Below are 24,472 nucleotides of genomic sequence, written 5' to 3' on the forward strand. Positions count from 1 at the left end.
TCCCTTATCTTTGCTTAGATTTTTCGTGTAATCACTAGAGAGACCTCAGACCTACATTTCAGGAATACCACATTTTCAGTGTTAGTGTTAGTGTGCCACCATGGGCGATCTCACTGACTTATTTACGACAGAGAGCTATATGTGGTAATTTTGTGGTAATTTCCACTACCTTATATACGGTAGGGAACTATGTCCAGAGAGTCCCTCTTCCCGTTGGCTCATGTACCTCCAACGAGCTATGCTACAAACAATCACTCTCAACTGTCCATAATGAATATGATCATGCACACATCTGTCTTAAAATGACAATTGCACTGTTTAAAAATCTCCCCTCATCATCAGCACTGTATTGGTAAATATAAAATACACCACCCGTCTGCTTTCAAATATTTTTCTCTATTATAAAAGTTGCATTTAAACACGATCTCACTCTTTACAGAAATAAATAAAATAGCACAGTAACAGCATTGTCTGTGATACACTGAAAAGAGAGTGGCGGAGAAAAGAACTCGATTTGTAACATTAACATGTGATTAAGGCACTGGAATCTCCTTTCCTACTCTGACTGAATATTCTCGTACACACTCAGCTCCAACACTTATGTAATTACCTTATCTGTTCAGCCCGAGTTTTCTTCAGCTGTTCTCTTTCTGAATGTGGCTCCCTTGAAGATTAACCCCAGTGAAAAGGATCGCCTTTCGTTTTCAAACCGGGGTCATTGCCTGGAACTCTCAACTTTTTCAGCTGAAATGCTCCAACCAGGAAAAACAGATCCTTCTCCCAGCTCTCCAAATTTCCACTCTCCTCTCTCCTCTTCAAACTCCCCCCAGCAAAAACCTAATCACTGCCTCTAGCATCATACTTGCTATGACGCTGCTCCAATCAGAATCAATCATGCCATCTCCTCCCTCTCTACACAATTGCTCATTTTTATAGTAATACTTTGTAACCAACTGATTTCCTGTTCTTTCGAGCCCTTTTGCTTGCTGTAGTTATGTGGACAGAGCAGCAGAGAAAACGAAAAAAAAATGAATGTGCGTTTAAAAGTTCACTTTCAGAGTAGGCCTATTTCTGCAGTGGAGACACATTTTTATTAGTGGGTTATGTTAAATTAAATTTTTATTAGTCAGGTTATTTATGAGTAATGTTAGTTATTAATTTTCAAATGTGTCTCTTGCACCATAGGCATTTCAGGTGAAAAATAGTGTGCATTTTTGAAGGTGCATGTGTGCTTTTAACTGTAAAAATAGATTTGCATCTTATATGTTAAAATCGTTTTTGACTGAATAGCCTGTCTTTCCTTGTTAATCTGGTAACACATATAACAATGCACCGCACCCTTGTGGTGGTGCTGCATAAAAAAAATTGCTACCTGTGAAGTAGTGCTGTACTCTGTGCTGTAATACGCCAAATATCCTTACAGCACTCACATGATTCACTACAATAGTGTTTACATATTGAGAGTTCAAAGTAGGCAATCATTTTGTGTTCCAGTAAAACATATGATTCAAAATCTAGTCTGATGTAGTTCTTGTCATTTCACAAAATTGCAAAGCAGCAATGGTATCATATTAGACATCATGGTAATCTAAGTGCAATGAAGGCAAATGAAAACGGACTATATTGAGCAGGGAACTTCGCCCAACGCAAATCCAATATGAGAAATAGGACCACTTGTTTCGCATATACACCTCATCATTGTAAATAGCTGTCGACCATGGGCGTAATTTTAGGGGGGAGACAGGGGTGTTTGTCCCCCCCAACTTTCATGGCACACCATTTTGTCTGTATTCATTTGGATGGGGCACCTTTTCTTCAGATTTCATGTCCCCCCCAACATTTTGTTACTCCACTTCTGTCAACCCATCCACCCAACTAGAGGTCTCTATGTTAAAGAAAACTATGAATTGTTCAGGATGTGGCTGGATATCAATGTCTTATCTAAGAGCTGCCCTCCTCTACCATGGTTCCAAACCTGTGGCATTGAACTCCCTTTAGCTGGATGCAGTAGGAGATCCCACATGGGACCTTATGAATTTAGTATAGTGAAAGACGCTGCCACACTCTCCTTACTATATTCAAATAAATACATATGGCTAAAACTCCTCTATAGGCCATTTTTCATAATACTTTAGATTACATTATTAAGCATTCCAATCACACCCATGATATTTTCGCGAGTTACAGAGTGTTTGTCTTGTTCTCATATTGGCTGGACAGGGTTTGCATGACTGGTGTTAATAGTGTTCAGTTTTTCATGATGTATTCGTTGGCTGTCTCACACTTTATTTAATTGACTCATTTAGTGATCACTCGAAAAGAGAATGATGAAGCTGGACTGCTGAAGCAAGTATGAATATGCTACTACCAGTATTAAACAGGCATATTATAGTGCTACTTAAAAATCTAAGATCTGGACTCATCTTACAGTTTAATATTTACGCATTAGCTGTACCTGGCATATCATATGACAACCTAGCACTCTCTCTCTCTCTCTCTCTCTCTCTCTCTCTATCTCTCTCTCTCTATCGCTCTCGCTCTCTTTCGCTGCCTTTTACTTTTTCTCTTGTGCTCTCAGACCCTCTGTGCTTTATTTCTCTATATCATTCTATGCCTCAGTCTCCGTCTCTCTCTTGTCAGTTATGGATTTGCTAGAGCCACACCAGCTGATGCTAATGGCAGTGTGAAATAAGAAAAAACACAAATATCTTGAAACAGGAGAATGCTGTGTAGTCTATATACGTATAATGAGGGCAGCTGCGGTATAGGGATCCTCAGGGTGGGAATTCTTATTCTATTGTTTTCTGGAGGATTGTCACAATTGCGCTGATGGTGCATTGTCCATACATGGTGAACTGAAGGACTCTGGCTTTTTGGGGATGTTGGGCATCTGACAGAATTTGTTGAGCCCAGAATGAAGTCCCTACAAGTGTGTTTAATTTATATTTTTCATTAATTATTAGTTGCTGTACTAGATCCTGGAAAATAGCAGGGAGACCATGAGAAATGGTAATGGGGAAACCATGAGAAATGTGTTCTGTTGCAGCTATTGTGCAAAGCAGGAAGAACCTGGGAAATGGTAGTATGATTACCATGAGCAGTATTTGTCATTGCATCTATTGTGAATGGTGGGAAATAGACCAGAGACCCTGAGAAATAGTAGCAGGGATACCTAGGAAATATTTGAGGTTGCATCTCCTGCAAACGTTATGTTGTGCCTGCTTTTCTCTCATGTAGTTGGGATAACCAACAAATCCATCATGTTTGTGGTGCGTTTAGTTGCATGGAGAACTAAAATAATTCTCTTGTTTGCAGCCCTTCTGCAGCACAGCAACCTGACAACTAATCATATTTTTGACCCTCATGTAGCATGGGGACCTGAATAATTTTGTAGTTGGGTGAATGTGAACAATGCTCAAGATTTCAGATATCTTGTAGCGTGTACAAGTCTCCCACCTGTAAGTGATTTCAACCCGGCACTCCACCTAAGTCAATGCCTAGCGTGTGATGCACAGCTGGAACCCTTAATTATTTATTTATGACTAAAAGTTCTTTTATTTCTGAATGATATACCCTTATATCACGCCCCTCTCTTCTAATCCCCCCCCGGTCACACTGAACCAGGAAGCAGGCTGTTTTGCAAAGTTAAGAGGATTTATTTTATGTATTTCACAATATATATATATATATATATATATATATATATATATATATATATATATATATATATATATATAGCAAAAAGGGAGGAAAAAACGAATCGCACTCCCGCAGGCACAAGCACGGATGCCAGGTTCAATAAAGGTTCGGAAAAAAAAAAAAAAAACAACAGACACAGTATAAGAATTACTGATGTCTTTAATGTTTTATCAAATTCATGAATATATTCAAAAGAATATCCAAACAAGAACCCAAGGAGCGGAGTACCGTCTATTAGTGATGAGAACGGTAACCAAAGAGACCTAATAACTGGTCTGGGCAATATCTGGGCAATATCACACTATTTAATATCACACTATTTAATATTTATACAATGATCACCAATCACCAATGGGGAGATGTCACAATAAATCTCTTTAATCACACTGAGTATTGGTAGGAAAAATAATGCAGCATAGAAATAATACTTTTGTGTGGGTTCAATCGAAATGCTAGTGATCACTCCTTCCCCCTGCACACTACTCAATCCCCCCAGTATGCAATATAAAGAGATGGAAGGAGAGAAAACAGGTTTCAGGAGTACACACTCAGCAAATACAGTATCAATCCAAATTTCCCACAGTAAACTCAGAGAAAAACAGGAATGATTGCAACTTGTCATAATGGTTTTGATGTGGCTTTAAATGAATGGTAAAAATACACTGAAAATGAATTTAATTCACTAAAATGGATTTAATACTAGTGGGAGCCGCTTTGTATAGTTTCAGATACACAATAGCAATGATTATTGAGTAACTAGCAAATTGAAAACTTAATTCTGAGGTCGGATGCAATGTACAGCTGTTTCACACATGATAGATTTGAGCCAAACGGGAGTGCGGAAAAACTACAAGGAGCTGGAATGTGGTTTTGAATTTGTTGGAAAGCTGAGGATGTTAGCTTCAAGTAGACTAGCATACACAGTGAGGAAGTTATGAAGGTATTTGTAGAGGTCGTTTTTTTCAGAAAGAGTAAAAATTAGTAAAACAAGGTTGCGCTTTTTTTAAAATTACAAACAAGGTTTCTTATACTAGGGAGACTATGAAGCCACAAACTACACGACAGTACAGCCACCAGTCCAACAATGATGCCTCTGGCTGGTTTTTGCCCGCCGAGACGCTTGTCTTTCTTTAGCAAATATATTAGCGCAAAAATGATTTAACACTACCATTACCAAAGGACTATAGGGATGAGAGAAAGATTCAAGTAAAACAAAAGATTTTCTACAATGCAGTTCTAGATTTAAGAGAGTGGGTTTGGATAGGGATGACTTATGGATAATACATATGCAAGAGACAATCCTATGCTATGGATACTCACTACCACTGTTTGGAATGGACCCGTCAGGGATCTGGTCAAAGATTTCTGGACTGGAATTCTGCTAGCACACTGGACTGGACTCAAGGCACTCTGGTTCTGCACTCAGCATGGAACTCTGAACACTGCACGGGACAATTGGGCTGGATCTGACAGGTTGGTTCTGGTTCGCAGCAATCTGGTCACAGCTCTGCTCTACTGGGTCTGATCTCTGGATTCTGGCAAGAATTCATAGCTAGAAAGCAGCACAGCTCAGCCAGGCTGTTCTTTTTGTTGTTCCCCTAGAGGTCAGGGGTAAAATCTGGTTTCAGGATGTATTAAAGGCCAAGCTGAAAAGGGTTCAGCTTTGGAAATGGGCCTTTCTGCTTTCAAAGTTCTGGAGTCTGGAATATGGATTTCTCTTGCAAAGTGCTTCACCAGCAATCAAATGGTGGGTGAATGTTTCTCTCTAGGTCCTAAGCTGTCTCTATTTATGTATTTTTTAAATGGGTGGGTATGCTGACTTCTACTAGGCACACCCCTAGGGATTCTATTGGTTAGGGTATTTCCTCTCCCCTGATTTGTGAAGAAAACTGGGTGTCATGGTGACGCTTTATTTGATGATCCAGGGAGAACCTCCCCTCTGTTTCTGCACATGAAATCTATTTTTCATACAAGACATATTTACAATTGTGCAACCTTAATACCAATAGCATATTTATATCAGATATTAGTTGGAGCAAGTATTCATCTGAGCCCCATCACAGTGAGAGCTTGGGTCTAGATTTGGCAATTCTTCGCACTTTTGGTCTGGTACCCAATGTCAGATTTATCCACATGTTTACACATATGTGCGCATGAAATCTGGGCATAATCATGTGAAGTTTCATGTTTCTGGCATCACCACAATTGCTACAAAACCACAAATTCTGTAGTCTTGTCCCTGAACATAGCACAGGGTTCTGAGTAGTTTTACAACATTACCAGAATTTTCATACTAACAATACTGTCATTTTACAAATTATTACAATTTTGCACAGTCCTCTGTCAGTCCTTTTCAAACATATACTTTCTCGTGCTTTAAGAATACACATAACTGTCTGTCCCGCCTCCAACGTTTTGGTGGGTCAATAGCAATCCCTGCCTCTTTCCCCTGGCAGGAGTTTCTGTTGACAGTTGCATCTGCATATCTTTTTAATCAAGGGAGTCTTTTGTCTCTCCCCAGAGCAGCAGAACAAAATCTCCTGCCCTCTCCATTAACACATAAATAGGAGTGCCTGTCCTTTTGGTGGGAAGCAGAAGGGTGGTGTGTTTCCCAGTGGGGAAGCTTCTTTGAAGTTTTGCTGAATCCGGTTACTTTAAAGTAAATTGTTACATTGTTCTTTGTTGAAATCAATGTTACAATGTTTAAAACAGGCAAACAAATATCTAATTCCAGTCTTTTTAAACATAGAAATTAAATAGTGGTAACCTATATTGCTTTTGATAGTAAGTCACTTCATTTCAACCATTTGATTTTACTGTACAAGTTTAAGCTTCCAGTGTAATTAAATGACAGCTTTCATGCAGGCGGCCGACGGTACTGCAGCCATATTTTACAGATTTTCACAGGCAAGCACCCTTTTTTAATGTGGATATTCTTGTGATGAAATCTGCTTCTCTTGACGCTGTGTGCTTATGTGGATTCTTTAAATACAGTGACGGGTAACATCCAGCAAGGATGTTGGATTTTTCTGATGTCTGGGAACCATTATTTTGTGATTTCAGCAACCAAGGAAAAGCGGATTTCAGAGCACTTCCAGGTTTCCTTGCAATGAAGCACTGCCTTTCATATAGTTTCCATTTTCACTCTGTAGGCAGCCCAATGACAGATTTTAGCAGTGTGGTCTCCTGTTCCACTACTGACACAGGCAAAGTAGATTGGCAGCCAACTTTCTGGTTCCACTGTGCAATTCTCAGAGGTTTAACGTGCATAGGGCTTTTTGCAGCCATTTTGTTGGTTCTGGTGCCACCAGCACACAGTGATGTCACAGGGCAGCCTAGTGGGTCAATGCATCCCACACACCCTTAATACAAATCTCTTAATTGTTGCTCTTGTGTAGCACAGAGGATCAGATACATTCTCAAGGGTGCTTACTGTCCAGCTCTCAGGTGTTTTCCACAAAGACTACTGCGATTCTGAAATAGTAGGGAACGGTTGGAAGAAAAGTGTTGTAGTAGCACAAATAGAAAGGGCATATAACAGTGATATTGTAGTTACCAGCGGTCATTCATATTAGATATCTATTTATAACCACAAGCCCCAGTAAACAAACCTGCTCAACTTCTTTGTGTGAGCCTTGAGCAGGAAAGTACATCATTTGAGTGGTGTGTTGTCTATGAAACAATGTCAGGCCATGGACGTCCTCAATGTGGTGCTGGTTATTGTTAATATATGTGAATTATTCAATATAGGGCATGGTGAAGCTTATTTCTCAATCATATTCATATCCTAGGTAGTACTTAAGCAGGAGTAGCCACACTTTTACCCTCCAAATGTTTTGGTTTACAACACCCTTGATCCCCCACCTTTAACTATGCTGGCTGAGGCTGATGTGAAATGTAGGACAAATAATCCCGTGGGCAACTGGTTTTCTACCCTTGCATGGAAGACTCATTCAGATTGTACCGTAGCAGTGGTCACCGGATAGATTCTATAGTTACTCTCACAATACACATCTACCACTTTGTAAATCAGTTCTGTAGTGCACTGGTATCTCCCCCCATGTGAGATGTATCAAGTTGATAAGCATCCACTTCTGAGCTGCTGAAGATTAGCTATATTTTCTTGTAGGCCCATCGACATTGGGAATTACTGAGTGGGTGCCTCCAACAAGTTCTCCATCTCCACAAAATAGAGCACATCGTCAAAATAAAGAAAATGTATGGTTGTAGTGGGGCTGTCAGGAAATCTCTGCTGACAATGAAGGAAAATTGAGAGTTAAGGTTTATTGTCCACACCACACAGCCACCTCTTCCAGACTGACCACAACTGCCAGCCCTGGAATCGGTAGCACTGTGGAACACATGGGTTACAACAAAGGTAAAAATGTACATGGCATGCTAATACAAAGCAAACAGTCAAGGTTCAAAACTATACACATTTTATGAGACAACATTAATCTCCACTATCAAATAACACTAACACTACAGCACACCTCCCTCCCTTGTTTCACTTCTATATAAAAATAAAAATGTAAGATAAACAAACAAAATATGGTCACTAAAACAAACTCCATGAGCAAACATAATCCATAAACGTCCTTAGTACATATTTAACTGTACCTGATCACCTTACTTTTCTGGCAACATCAGCTACAACAGCATCCTCCGCTACAACAACCTCTGCATTCAAGCCCTCATGCTCAGTTTTTGTCCTCACATCCATATTACTGGAGTGTGCCACTCCTACCACTTCTGTCCCCAAAGCCACGCTCAAACTTCTTGCTGTCCCCAAAACCTAGCTCATACTTCCAGATAGTCACCCACCCTTTCTAACACTCTTCCCACTCCCCAAACAGTCACTGGCCAAATCATCCTCATGTCATCTAGCATCCTTCATCACACCATTTGGGGCGTATATGTTCAGTAGAATGCCTTTTGGTTTAGCATCAGCAGCAGCTCTCTTTCAATGATTGAGGCAAGCGTTATTCAGCAAATTCAAGATTATATATTATTGTGGTGAAAATTGGAATTAGAACTTGACTAGAGGGTGCACCATGCATTAAAAGAGTTGCAGGAGAATGGTTTATCAGTGGGAATGTGTAAGTGCCAGATAAGCATGCCAAGCATCTCATACTTAGGGCATACTATTGGAAACTGTTTAATCAGACCCAGTGAAGGTTTAGCAAGAGTCATGTCTCCAAAACCCTGCTCCAGCATCCAAGAACAATTAAGATTGTTCATTCAGGGGTATGCATAGAAAACCGTTCATATGATGTACTTATTAAGGAAACATGTGGCATTCGTTTGGTAGAGTAGTAACAGCAACAATTTGGCACAAGTAAACAAGACGTAGACTATCCTTTCTTTTGATGTATGATGTAGGACAGTATTGACGGTGGATGCCAGTGAAGAAGTTCTTGGGGAAATTTGAGTGGATTGGAACAAAGGGACATATGTGCCCATAGCGTTTCCCTCAAGGGTTAAAGATTCAGAAACAAGATATTCTGTTATTAAAAATTATGTGTTAGCTGTCTGTTGGGCTTCTAAGCATCTCTGCACATTGTTGTGGTGTATAGCCTATGTGGTGAGGATGGACTGCAATCCACTTGTCCATGTTTTCACTTCAAAAGGCCTTAGGTCTGTATCACCATGGAATTCCTGATGGAAGGTTGATCTTCAGGATTATAATTTTGTTGTGAAATATGTTCCTGGCCAGAGAAAGTCTGTCACAGATTGTTGGTCCACATTGCCTGCACATGGAAACCAAATAATAGAAAAAGGGGAGAGTGCACAAGTAGCGTGTGCAATACCACCTGTAGATAAGGAAGAATGGTGGGAGGAGAGTGAATCATATCCAGAGTTAGCATGGATTTGTAAGGGGTTGAGGTAATGGTCTACAACATTTGAGAGTATTCCTGAGGAAATTGAATATGCTCTAGTTTTCAATGAGTTGGCACAGAGCCCCTGGGATATTACCTAATTGCAATGAGAAATCATTTGGTTGAACGTGCCCCCAAATGACATTTAGGAAGGCCGTTTTACCAAGAGAGATTTGAGAGAATCATATTGGTGGCAGGTTATAGCCAATGATGTGAAATGGATTGCAAGGGGTGGTATACCTTGTACTATTACTGAAAAGAGCCAGGTGGTACGAGAAAAACCTTTGCATCCTGTGTTGGCTCCAGATAGAGTTTGGAGCAAAGTAGATTTGGATATTATTTGACCTTTTCATGTTCTGGGTGAGAGTGGCAGATATCTTTTTGTTTGGTGTTGATGGACTATACATCAAGATGGGTAGAAGTACGATCTTTTTTGCAAATTCTCTTTGATTTGGAAGGGGTGCCAAGGAGCATTGTGACAGATAATGGTGTTCAATTTGTGTCGCATCAGATGCATTTTTTCTCAAAGGAAAGGGGACTGAGCATCATAGAACTGCTTTGTATATTCGCAGTGCCAATGATTTGGTGGAGTGTGTCTATGGGTTTATCAAGAAAGTCATACAGTTAACTCTGGCGAGTAGGTTGTGTTTACAGAAGCTGTGAGGGCACATAGACATACCCCTATTGGTCTTATGTGTTGCACACCTTTTGAGCTTATGAGGTGTAGGAAAGCAGGAAGCAAGTTGAGGCTTGTTTGGTTCGGTGATGGGGAGCAATCAAACGTAGATTTAAAGAAGGTAGTACAAAGAGCTAGGGAAGAACTAAGAGGATCGGCAGAGGAACACAACAGTATATGTAACACAGAGTGTTAAGTTAAAGTCAGAGATGTTGTAAGAGCAAGAACTCCTAGATTTCTAAGGAAGGGTTTACCTGTTTTCCTTTTGCCTTTGACTGTGGTTGGCATGGGGGTCGGGTATGTTAAACTGTGTTATGGTTTAATATGGATCAAAAAACACATTGCTGTCTGTGATTTGTTGCAAGCATAGTGCGTGGAGGGTGATTTGGGTGATGATTCTTTTGGAATGTGTAGGAGTGTTAAAAAGTGGGGTCGGGGCTATCTGGATGTATGAGCAAGGTTTCAAGGAGAGCAGGAAGTATGAGCGTAGCTTCGCGGAGAGCAGAGGTGGAACATGAGTACAAGAACTGAACATGAGGGGGTGAATGCAGGGTAGAAAATATAGGTGCTGTTTTAGTGGAGGATATTGTCACAGCTGATGCCGTGATTGATTTGAGAATAGTAAGGTGCTTAAGTAGAGTTAAAGATGCACCAAGGAGGTTTAAGGATTGTTTGCTTGTGAAGTTTGTTTTAGTTACCATGCTTTCTTTGTTCATCTTAAACTCCTATTTGTATGCAGAAGAGAAACAAAAGAGGGAGGGGTGTTGTAGTGTTAGCATTATATATTAATAGGTATTAATGTTGTCTCAAAATTTGTCATTTTGTTGGTTAACACCAAATGGATAAAGCCTGCTGGAATATTGGTGACCGGCTGTAGTTGCTGTACTATGTGTTCTTCGCAATGGAACCTCTTCCTGACTGAGTTTGGAGGCTTTTTGTAGAATAAGGCTCTAAAGAATGTTCAGGACAATCTTTTATTCATGTTCTTAGCTTTTATTATTGTTAGCCTTTTTGAGCTTTTAACCCTGCTTGGCGTTATCTGACTATGTATTATTCCTCTCCTGGCCCTCACCATGTGTCGATACACAAATCACTGATGGCATTGACAGTACATCAGGTTCAGAGGATAGCTGACTTAATGTGTCGAATTCCTGCAGGTATTCGATGAAAGTGGGGGTTTTGGGCAGCAGCCCTGAATGCCACTTAGTACACGAACTCGTCCTCACTCCTGTTACCCCTGTCAGAGGAGTATCTTGAATATGCAGCGGTATTGTACCATGTTGCTCTGTGATTCTTTATGTCAATGAATGCAGACTGCACTGTATGTCATTCAATATAGTAGAGTGTAATTTCATTTAATTGTTAATCTAATCGTATACTTTAGAAGAGAGTTAAGCACATAGTTAGGTGCCACTAGTGAGAGTGTGCTTACTTCCTGGCGTGGCTGTACCCCCAGCGAGACCGGAGGCAAAGGTGATGAATATGAGGGCTCCGAAGAGGGGAATGAAAGATTATTCTGTTCTTCCCATTGAGTATTAAAAGATACCAGAATGTCAGATTGGTCTCCCAATGAAGAGTCCCTCAATGGGGTTTTTTACATTGTGCTTGCTATAGGTTTGGATTTTGGGTAAGTGTTGATTGGAGCTGAGTTTAGGGCCCTTTAGTAACGTGCATGCAATGGATGGATTCACAAAATAACTCTGAGTCCAAATAACCGAACCAACGCAGGAAGATGGCAAAGTACTGTTTTATTATGAACTATCTAAAGCAGGGAGTTGCAATGGACATCAACGGATGTCCGCTCAATTTTTCTCAGTGATCTTTTCACAAAACATAGGGGGTCATTACGAGGTTGGAGGTAGCCATGGCGCTATTAGTGCCATGGCTACCCCTTACTGCATTCCTGGTCCGGGTTCCCGGAATAGGGATTTACCGGGTCATTCCGACCTTGGAGGACCCGGTAAGTCCCCATTCCGGGAACCATTCCCCGGGGATGGAGCTAATAACGGGCCCGCTATCAGCGGGCCCGTTATGAGCTCTGAAGTCTCTTAATGGGTCCCTTCCATAACGCCTGGTAAACCCAGGCGTTAAGGAAGGGAACCGCTAAGGGACCTTGTAGTAGGGCGGTAAGGGATTACCGGCACCGGTGCCGGTAATCCCTTACCGCCACCTCGTAATGACCCCCATAGACTTTATACTAAAAATACATCAGGGGTGACATTATACTACATAGCAAATAATGTGATAGGCTTAAGGGGAACATCTAAGGCTACATTACATAGAAACTACGATTGCGATTGGTTACTCACTGTCAGGTGGACAATATATGCCTTCATCTAAAACATATCATCATTATTTCAATTGGTCTTCAAACTATAAGGTCCTTTGTTAACCAGACCTCTACAATTGGTTGGCATGCTTGTGCCATGTCTGGAACATTCAGTTCACTTAGCAGCACGTAGGCCCAGACCCAGGTGCAAGGAGGTGGGCTCTATCTCTCCACCCAATTAACGCAACATCTCTCATCACCCAAGCCTTCTGCCATGAAAATTTTCTTTGAACTTCGCCTTGCAAAGTATCCTTGTCTCTGGGAATACATGGGAGTGTGAGCACTCACAGTTGTTGTTCTAGGACTCCAAGTTCAACTCTATTTACATCCTTTGTTCACGTGATTGCAGACCGAGTTATGGTCCAATTTGCAGCTTTTAAATGTCTCAAATTAATAAAACTTCACACTCTCAGTGTTCTTTCATTGCACCTTAACAAAAGATGATTCATCCTTCGCACGTTCACTCCTTTCAAGAATTTATAACCAACCGTGGCTGCTTCAGTTTTGATACCAGACCAGACAGCCTCGCCATGATTTCAGTTTATTCTTGCTGCTGCACAATTCTCCCTTTTTTATTTATGGGTCCTGGCTTACTAAAATTCATGATACATATGCCCAGCTTCTATACAGTGGCGGCTTCACCTGCATTCTGTTCACTACATATAGATAGCTTCTATGATGACATAGTGTACCATGCATGGCTGCTGGTGATATGTGCTTTTGAACCTTGAATCACCATGAAATCGGTCTGTGCAACACACAGGACTGCAGTATTTTGCACATAGTGCAGTATAGTGCAGTTTGTGAGATTTTGTTGTTCTTTGTCCTTGTTGAAAAACACACTTGCTTGAAGCGCGTTAAGATGTGTCCTTATACACTTGTCTTGAATATAATTCAGAGGTGGTAATGTTTTCAGTGGTGTCAGAGCCACAAACTGAGGTTTTGATTTTTCAGAGATCACATGCTATATTTGAAAAAGGTTGTACACAGGTGGAGGAGTAGCAGTCTGTTCCCCACCTGTCATCACTGTTACTGTGTTGTTATATTTCTCCCCATACTCCTTCTCACCCTCATCCTCATCATTCTCCCTATCAGTGGTTCCCAGATGCATATGTTGCAACAATTCTTGGTTGGGTAAACATCTTTACCCAGCTCCACACCATAATACTTACTCTCTGGCTCACAGGATGTGGGTGGGGTCGAGATGATCTTTCATATGCTGGTCTTTGCACGGTGGGTTGTGTAACCAGGCTCAGCATGCTTCTCTACTCTGTGTCTGCATGTTTATTCTCTCTGCCAACCAATATTTCAACCTCTCCCCTTTCTGACCCAAAGTCAGTGTAGTGCACCTCCTCCAACTCTGAGCATGTACTACTCACGCTTGCTCAGAAGGTTCTGTTGAATGCAGGTTGGTTAGCTTCAATGTATAACATATAATTGTGGCATCCCCAGTGCAAATATCATCTGTTGTGGCTAATGCAACTAAATACCTCCCAGCTTCATGACTTGCAGCCATGTGCCAAATGTATGTGATGCTTGCATGTTGACACAGAAGATGGTTATTTCTCTGCTCACTGATAGGAAATATCATGTGTGTATGTCACACGTGGTTTTGTTAACTGGCATTCCATCTTCCTCAGTACTAGTAAAGAGTTAATGATGTCATTAGTCTTGAAAATTCAACAACAGCTTCTGAAAGTAATCTCTTGACTTAAAACAATTCCATGATTTTTTTCTTCTCAACTAGCATTTTGTGTCAGCTCAAATACATAGCACACTCACCTGCAAAACAGGGGATGTAATCTCCTGCCTCAAAGCAACGCAATGATTTGGTTCATTCCAAATAAATGCCAAGCACAGCTGCAGCAACAGAATATTATCTGCTGCCACCAAACCATTCTATGACTTTCTCTTTTCTACATGTATTTTGTCTAAACAAAATTGCCTACCTCTACACATCTGTAATTTGTATAAACACAAACATTACATACTCGGCTACATCCACTAAATGTTATATCTTGCCTTTAAACAAATCTGAATTTCTCTTTGCTTCTAGTATTTTGTCTCATCACATGGAAATATGTCACACTCAGTTACAGTGTCTGAATCTAAATCTCCTTGCCCCAATTGTAATGTTTTCTGCTCACTTTTAGTACTCTTGCTTGTCAGAAAATGTGGCACACTCATTTACATTAATTGAGCAAAATCTTCTGCCACCAAACAAAATGTATGATTTTCTCTTCACTTCTAGTATGTTATTCAATCAATCAAAGATTGTACACTGAATACAGCCTTATATGCCTACACCTACTGCCTCCCAAACATTCTGGGATTTTCTCCTCAATCCCCATTAGTCTGTGTCAAGAGATGTTACATGCATTTATGTCATGCAAGGTAGCTACTGGGAGTTCTCTCATACCATAGTAGTCACAAACAGTTTGCCTATCATATTTCAAGTCTACCATAACAAATTCATATTTTATTTTTAACTCTCCATCTGCTATATCCTATTTCTGTGTGCTACATTTCGTTCCCAAAAGCTGATTTTAATCTTCTACTTCTCCCTCATCTATATCCACTACCAATGTTCTACTTCTCGTTCAACGCCTCTAGCAACCTCTTCATTAACCTCTACTTAAGTGACTTGTCATTCACTCTATAATTGTTCCTTACTGTATTTTTTACTTTTTGGGCTGCACTCAACTAATCCACGTTTCCCCAATTCCTGAAGGACATTTGGGAATGTTTGGTGTGAATAATTCAACCAGAAATCAGGTAATTTAGAATGTTCCCAAATAATTTTCACTGTGCTTAGCCATTAGCATTCTAGCAATATGTCTGAGCTATGTACGACCTTTTGGCAAAAGAAACAGCTTACATGTTGAGCATTAGCCTTTCTTCTGTCAAAAAACTCCACAGTCAACATGGCCACCATGGATATGGCTTCACCATGTTCATTGATATCTGAGGAAAGGTAAGTGATTAAATATGAAAGGAGGGGAAGGGGTTATTGACAGCACACTAAGGTTGCCATGGGTAATAGCTCACGGCAATGTGGTCACGGGAACAGGCAACAAATGGGAGCTGGACTGAAAGGCAAATCCAGTGAGTAAAGAAAGGTGCTAGCAGCTATCATGGAATATAGGCTTTCATAATGCCTGTGTCCATGGTCAGCTGATTGGCTGGAGCCTCCTCAAAAGTTATATTGTGGATATTTACTATCCTCTAAACTGCCTTCGACAACAATATCAAAGGGTTAACTAAATGTTGCAGGATGGCATCAACGTATGTGCACATTTGCAAGCAAAAGAGATTCATAAGAAGCAGTAGGTTACTGGGCAAGCTTTTTATATGAAAATAATGAATATAAACAGGGCATATTGGATGGAAACATGTGTGAATCTATAGGGCTGAATTAGTAGCGGCATATAAGACATATTGGAAGTCCAACTCATATTGTGTCAGAAGGACAATGGTAGTTTTCATAATTAAATAATTAATCTTTAAATATCTACAGTATATGCATTCCATACATTAACAGTTTTGATTATTATAATAGTGTTCACTATAGTATACCTCACATGGACTTAACATTACAATAACTAACAGACCTATACTAGATTTTAGGGGCTCTATGAGATAGGGGATGATGGAATAAAGTAACTAAGAAACAATGCTATCCTACTTTTAAGGAGCTGATCATATGGGGTAATGGAAATTGTGTGGATACATTCCATTGTGCAGTTCACCAAGAACAGTCTACTGAAGAAATGTTTTACCTTTGGAATGTTAACATAAACATAGATCTTTGAATGTTTAAGGTTTTTTTTGCACTCCAATCTGTGCTGCATTGCTTCTAAAGTTTGGGAGAAAGTTGGTGGGGAAGATTTATGGAATTTACAAGTGACCTACATACTTAAAATAATTCTTCTTCAAAGATTTTGAGCACACGTGGAACCACCCACATATTTCCACCTTGTAGGATATGTTCAAGCTCTGCATCATCCTGCTTAGGGCACACAGATTGGAGTTTTTTTAGCGTCTTGGGGGTACTGAGAAATGCATGTGATTGTTAATGTTGATGGTTAATGCTGATTAGTGAATTGAATTATAGTATTATAATATAAGATTATAATTGTAATTAAAATTAAAGAATATTTAGAGTTTAATACTCATAAGATTAGAAATGTATTTAGAGTAGATTTAGGCATAACTGTGCTTAGAATTAGAAAGGAGATTGGTTCAATTAGTCAGAATCTGCTGGATGAGTGTGGCATATGCTTTTCTTTGTGGCAATGGACAATCTCAGGCTCCGTTTGACATGCTTGTATTTGTCCGAGGAAGTGGAAAATCACAGTGACTGCATGAAGACAAAATCAATAATACAGATTTTCTCTGGATTCATTGAATCATACATGGGAGAACAAAATCATAATGCTAACAACTGCAACACATCTCTCAAGAAAGGCTGCATTCTCTTCACACTAAAATCGGCTTCAATCACACTGTGCTCCCACAAAACTAAAAAACCCCCTTTGGTGGCTAAGAAGCCTCACTCAATCTCCAGCATACTACAAAAAGCATGTGTTTACAATGCATAGTTTACAGAGAAACCCACAATCTGCTACATGAGCACAAATTGGACTTTCACAGTCGAGGAAACTCATCTTCGCTTTACGAGAGAATGCATCCTAAAAGCCATTCACAAAATCATGCTAGTCACATTAATCATCCTCGACTTCTCTGCAGCAAGTGGTACTGTCAACTCTTCCCATCTGCCTGACAGGCTTAGCATCACTGTAGAATATCAGCATGAAGATGAATCACTGATTACCTAAAGAACCATAACTGACGAGTCAAAATGAATGGCCACACCTTTCCCATTAACGGCCTGCTGTGCGGAGTCCACCAGTGCTCTATCGTATCCCCTGGATCTTTAACATGTGCATCAAACCAATGATTTGATTTGCTTTTCTTCTAAGTGGCACTTGTATCCTTCCAGTACTGCTTCTGAAGTGCTAGGAACAATGAGCAAGAGGAGACAATATAAGATAAATTAAGACCGGTGAGAAGTCAAAAAGAACGAAGGAATAAAGCCTATTTTGCCACTAGGAAGGGTACAGTTTCACAGTTCACCATGCCTCGATCCATGATGTCAGTCTTGTAAAACATGCAGAAATAGTTGGACACTCTGATACCGGGAAGTCATCACACATTTCTGGTGTGAAATTCTTGACTCCTGATAGACATATCAATGAAAGACTTTGAGTTGCATACCAGCACCTTTCATCTATATGCAGATGGCTCATACATTTTCTTCAAACTCATTATGCTCAAGATAACCACACCATGATCCATTCACCCAAAGGCCTTGAGACTGGACCATCAGCAGCAACCTTGGTTTGAAGCGCTCCAAAAAAACATTTTCCTTGGTAATCTCAAACCTACTACATCCCATTTCAGTGGCACACTATTCAGAGCCTGCCACCAATCTCTCACAAAAAAGTTAAAAAATGTGTTTTTGGTATTTACAAGCTCTTTTCATAGGCCCACCAAATCAACCAGCTTGCAAAATAAACTCTTCCAACTCGACATGATGAAAAAACTGTAATGAGGGAGGACTAGTAAAAACTTGGATGCCTCTTCTCTGTGAACCCGTACAAGTTAGTAATAATAACGTGTGTTCTCATATAGTGCTTTATTCCAGATTCTTCCCACTTCTAAATGTGCAAGACTTAATTACATTTCAACCTTAGGAATGAGCAACACAAACACTTCAACAAGTCTTTAGACCATTCTATTTTATGCAAAATCCTGCACTTTATTACACCATATGATGAAGTTACATTGTGCATTTATTAAAACAAAATGAAATACAGATGATGTCTTTTTATCATTTTCAGCCAGCTTGTTTTTACCACCGGTGTATAATTAGATAACACACACATTTAAAAAAGTGGTTAGAGGTCCTTAACATTTGTAATGACCTATGGTTATACCCCACTAAGGCCGAACTTTTATTGCAAGTGCCCATACATCCACGAACAAGTGATGTGTGCCTGATTAATCCAGTGATCGCTAATGTCTCAGAAGGTGAAGAAGAAAAGAAAGGATGCAGGTTCAATCCTATCGTGAGTCTGGAAGAAAATATGTGACTTCCTGGATTGTCTATCACTTTAGACTTATTACCTGGGCATGTCATGTGCACAAGGACAAAAAGGGAGAGCGAAAGTTCCTAGTCCCTGCCTGCCCTGGAAACTATCCCTAGTCTGCACTGATGTGCTGTCTGTATATCAGTGGATAGAATAAGATGTAAATCACTTGCTAGTCAATTGTTTCTTTCCTCGTAAAATGGTAACTGGATAACTGTGTGCGCACAGTACTAGCTAATAAAGTAATTGTTGCTACAATACTGTTTGCAAATTATTCCTGCTTGCTAATTTTAGAAAGAAGTGGGGCAAATATGCTTGCAATCCTATCAAAACCAAGACTGATTACAAATATAAGAATACCTGGGCTGTCAGTTACTGTTAGGCGGAAACCTGTGCAGTTCCCTCTGGGACCACTGCAAAAGATTTAGGACTACAGGTGTTTGGCAGTAAACCCACTTGGTAGCAGTCTGTACCACACAGATTCATTTGGTAGCTTTGGCTGAGCAGCCAGACTTCCCTCAAGAAGAGTTAGGCAGTATGTGGAGTATACAAAATAGGGCAATTTACACAGTAGAACAAGCAAACACGGCACAAGGCTTTGGTGTAAAGATATATAGCTATTTATTTATAAAAACACATCTATGAAAAACACTCTGGCACTAATACGGCAAACAACTTCAATCACAATTACTATAAGAAAAAGATCAATCCCCCTAACAATAGTTCGACAAGTCTAGGTTCACCAGCATCACTTATTTGCAGACAGAGGTGTATGCTTTTACCGAGATGGCACTCTAGTATTCGTCAGGACGGGAGAGTAAAATAAGGCAGGTTATGAAATCAACTCGGTACCAATACTTTTATGAACAAATGCAAGGCAAGTAAGGCAGGGTCTACTGTAGATCGCAAAGTTCAGAGGCCAGGCCCACTCGGAGAGAGGCAAGGCGATGTGTCCCAAAACAAAAAGTATCACAGTGGAAATGCACTTCGAGTCTTTGTCGCAAATTGTTATCGAAAGATTGGACCAGTTCAGAACAGAAAGTTAAGAAAGCTTGGAGGCGACGCAATGGAAAGGCGAGGATTAAGACACCTCACTCGATCTGGCAGAAAGGGCCAGGCGGACACGGTACCTTGTTTGTGGAGAGACAGCTCCGGCGGGGGCAGTTGTTCCTGGTGGTGGATGCACGTCGGGTCTTTGCCAAGAGAAGAGATGATCTCATCGTCGAAGGAAAGTTGAAGATCGTTGCACCACCAGGGAAGAGACCAGCCGCGGAGTGCTCCGTCACAAGGCACCACCTTTTGGTCGCAGTACAGGGGGAGTGGCTATCCGGTTGCCGAGGTGCTCTGCACGGGCAATTCGACCACTGCGTCCTGGAGTGAAGAAAAAGCAAAGGGGACTGGTTGTTCCCACCAGTCAGGGGAAGAGACTCTCCGGCAGGGAGATCTCCTCTGTCGTCGGGAAGTGGTGAGTCTGTTCAGCAGGGCTCCACCAGAGGTGTCGTCGTTGCAGGTCGGCTCAGCTTTACCCTCGTCGGATTCTTAGGTCCTGTGGCGACTTCTGAAGATCCAGTCCCAAAAGCCCTGCTTTTATGCAGAAAACCCCCATTCATTCAGCCTAGTTGTCAATCAAAACACGCTAAGTGGTGAGCGGGGTGGCTCACCACTTGGGCCAATCACACCAGAGTGCGACCTGAGTTGGCAAGGCAACTCAGTCCAGGGTGCCTAAACCCCCTCCCTCACCCCCTGTGGTACCCAGACAGAATGGCACCACTTTGGAGGGCCTCTGTGTAGAGGCCCGCCAAAAGTGGAACAAAGGGCTCAACCTTTGGTTTAGGACTCACAGAGACGAACACAGACGCCATTTTAAAAACCGAGTTCTGGCAGAAAATACCAACCGATAGATTTATTTAAGATAAATAAACCGGTGGTATGTTAGAGATTAACAAGGAAAAGTATTAACCTCCAACAATGGGAAGAATCCCATAGAGTTATTTTCGGGGTTGAATATAACAAGTAGTTTCCACTGCCACCAGCCAAAACTCGACGAGGGGCGACGGGACAGTGCCCCCTCGAATAACAGACCCATGAGTAATCGAATCACTCCTACTAGTACGTCCACAATAGGATGGTTTGTACTAGTTCTGTTAGTAAATTTAGGTCTAGTAAAGCCAATGGTGACTTTACATGCCCGGGGCGACAGTAGTCAGTCCCCGGGTATGGAGTCTATGGTGGAGGTCCGCTAGGACGCCCCAGTGTTACGGCACGGAGGGTGCGTTGTAACACACATAGCAAAACATATGAGACCCTATGGAGTAAAAGACCCCATAGCCCATAGAACACATTGACATTTAAAGGAATTACACACATTCATGTCCAAGAGTGGGAGAAAAAGAGTCTCACTCTTGGCAGGATGGAAAAAAACAAACTCCAGAAATCCAGCAAAGCTTCTGGGGGACTCACTAGGTTAGGAAATTCAGCCTAAACAGAGAATTCTCCCTAACAGTTACCAAATTGATTGGAATTGACTTACAAAGTAACTCCGAGGTTAATCCTGGCACCTCCCTGGGAAACATATATAAGGTTAGTCTCAATGTCGAGACTAGCCTGGAGACATGGTTTGGACTTGCTGGCAGGAATCATTGATCCTGACTATAGGGATGATGTGAAAGTCCTTTTACATACTTGTGGGAACAACCATACAAAGTAACGGAAAGGGTGAAAATTGCTCAGGGAATATTGGAGAAAGCTTTGTTTCCTATTCCCCAAGAGACACCAATTCAGAAAGATATCGATAGAGGCTCTCTAGGGTTCAGTGAAGCAGATAGATCCAAGAAGAATAGACGTCCACAAGAACCATAGTAAATAGGTCTCCTACTAGACTTAGTATTTGCCCACAGAAATGACCCAATACTAATAGAGGCCTTTTCTAAAGTGGTCCTGGGGGAAGAAGGCAGGTCCCATGTTGGTCCATTCCTTTTATATTTAAAGAACTACTTTATAGAGGGATCGTTACTACGGGTGGGACTCCTAAATCCTAATTATTAATACTGTAAAGCCTTTGAAGATTGGTCTTGTAGTTAGCTCACTCACATTTGACATCAGGTCATCAAGAAGTTGTGAAGACTGAAAGTCAAGTGATGCTAAAATTCTATTGGCCCAGGGTGTTTGCTGATGACATCTGAACAAACGGTTTACCCCATACCTAAAACATTTAAGACAAAAAAAGAACCTGCGAAGCCGCATGGCGACTAGTCCCGTCAGTAGATAATAAATCCAAACTCACTGAGATTTCCACCATCTATAAAAATGAAATTTGCCTGGCCAAAAAAGAATCCTACAACAATCGGATCTCTCAAACTAACTCCAGCATGAAGGAGCTATTTACAATACTTAAAGAGCTTGAATCCCCAATCTCCATTGCAGATATCTGTACCAAAGACAAAATCTGGGGCCCTGGTATCCAACATGTGATCTCTAAGAAAGTAGCAACTCTCCAAAACAAAATAGCCAAAAAAAGCATCCCTGAAATCATCTGCGTATTCACAGCCTCCTAACATTACTACTATTAACGCCCCACCTTCTCCTCCCAAGACTCTCATCAACTCCTCACCCACTCGCTTCAACTTCTCTAAAACCTCAATCCTGGAGGTTGACAAAATCATACTCTCACTAAAACCTTCCAATTGCCAGGGAGACCTCTGCCCAGCCCAGCTTATCAAGGATGCTGCAAGGGATTTAGCTCCCTTTGTCTCCAAACTAATCAATGCTTCATTTACAGCTGGTACCATCCCCACCAACATCAAAGAATCCTCAGTGCTCCCCTTGCTAAAAAAACAAACACTGGACCCATTGATACCTACTAATTTCCGGCCCATCATGACCGTATCGTTTCTTTTAAAAATTCTCGATAAGGTCGCCTATACACAAATCCAGACGTTCTTGAAACTACACCACCTCATTGGCACCCACCAATCTGGTTTCTGGCCACAACATGAAACATAGACAGCCCTCATCGATTTGAAGACTCAAGTCGATGAACTAAGGGACAAGGGGAAATCAGCTCTTCTTCTCCTCCTCGACCTCTGCGCTGCATTCGACCTTGTGGATCACAGGGTTTTATGCAGTCATCTGGACTCCTCAGCTCATTCCTCCAGGTAGGCCATAACCTGGATCAAATCATTTCTGAGTGAGAGAACCATGCGGGTATTCTCTCCCTCAGCAGCTGCTGACCCCATCCCCATAACTTGTGGTTTTCCTCAGGGATCATGCGTCTCCCCTACACTATACAACATATTCAATAAGCCCCTCTTTGATGATCTGGGCAATCCCGGTATCACCTACGCTAACTATGCAGATGATACACAGATTTTCCTCACACTTTCAGGGGATTACGATGAGGATATGGCCTTAGTGAATCGGGTGCATCACATCATCCAGGCATGGATGGCTACTCATGTTCTATGCCTGAATGATGACAAAACAGAGATCATCATCCTGGGCACCCCCAATAACATTAAGAAACTAGGACCTGAATATGCTTCCTTTATAGTTGATGGCAACCTTATTAAAGTGGCCATTGAGGTAAAAACCCTTCGATTTTACCTCGACTCAACCCTCTCCTTCACCAAACAAGCCAACACCTTGGCTTCTACTACAGCTTATACTTGCAAACTTATAAGAACTGGCAAACCCTTCCTATCTAATAATAGTTGTATTATCCTATCCAGAGCTCTCATTCTGTCCAGGCTTCACTATTGTAACACCCTTTACTTTGGCTCCAACAAATCAATCATCAGAAAAATCCAAATATTTCAAAACAACGCCCTCAGAGCAGCACTTGGAGTGGCTAGGAGAGAACATATCTCTGAAACCAGGTGACAAAATAGTTGGCTCTCTACTAATGACAAAATCAAGCTAAAAATTGCTTCACATACCTATAAATCCATGAATAATGCTGCACCTAGTTATGTAATAGAGAGATTCCACAGAAGGACTTCCACCAGACCATCCAGACTAGCCCACACTAACTGCTTCCACATCTCCAGTTTCAAACTTTCCATGGTAAGAGGTAGCAGCTTTACGATTAAAGCTGCCCAGTTTTGGAGCTCCCTGCCACCTTCTATCCACGAAGACCAATCACATCAGAGCTTCAGATCTAACTGCATGAACTGGCTCAAATATACCGACTTCTAAAATTATCCATTACATGTAAAAGTTCTATAATGAATAATCTGTAATAATACATGTTGATAACTGCTATTCTCTGCCCCTCTCATATATATCTATAATGTATATCTATTGTTCTACTGTGTAACTATGCAATATATAGAATGTAGAATGTAATGTATATATGCTTCTCTACTTTGTAACTAAGCTGTCAATTTCCTTGTAACCCCTGTGCCCTGATACCTGCGGGTCTGGAGCACAATACAAATGAATAAACAAACAACAAATAAACAAACAAACAAGTATTTCATACTACCATGTCCCCTTTGTCAAAAGAATGCATCTACCCCAGTCCCATTGATCCCTTCACAACCGCTCCCTATAATTGATATTCCCTTCTCCAGAACTTCAATGTTATAGTGGCACCCTTAGAACCATCTACATTGGGTAGTAAGTTCATTCTTTTTATTGTTGATTATGCCACAACATAGCCTGAAGATTTTCCGTTGAGAAACAACACAAGTCAGCAAGTCCTGAAACATCTAATTCCCTTTCTTTCCCCAGTAGGATT

At 41.0% G+C, this 24,472-nt stretch overlaps 1 protein-coding gene across 1 annotated transcript in view; it reads left to right on the top strand.

The window, feature by feature from the left end:
* LOC138481142 (gamma-aminobutyric acid receptor subunit gamma-4) overlaps positions 1–24,472 on the top strand; it is a 2,457,252-nt gene that overhangs the window by 420,518 nt on the left and 2,012,262 nt on the right. The gene's annotated exons all lie outside the window — the stretch shown is intronic.

Source organism: Ambystoma mexicanum, chromosome 5p, assembly GCF_040938575.1.
Source record: "Ambystoma mexicanum isolate Mex_15411 chromosome 5p, UKY_AmexF1_1, whole genome shotgun sequence".
Taxonomy (NCBI): Eukaryota; Metazoa; Chordata; class Amphibia; order Caudata; family Ambystomatidae; genus Ambystoma; species Ambystoma mexicanum.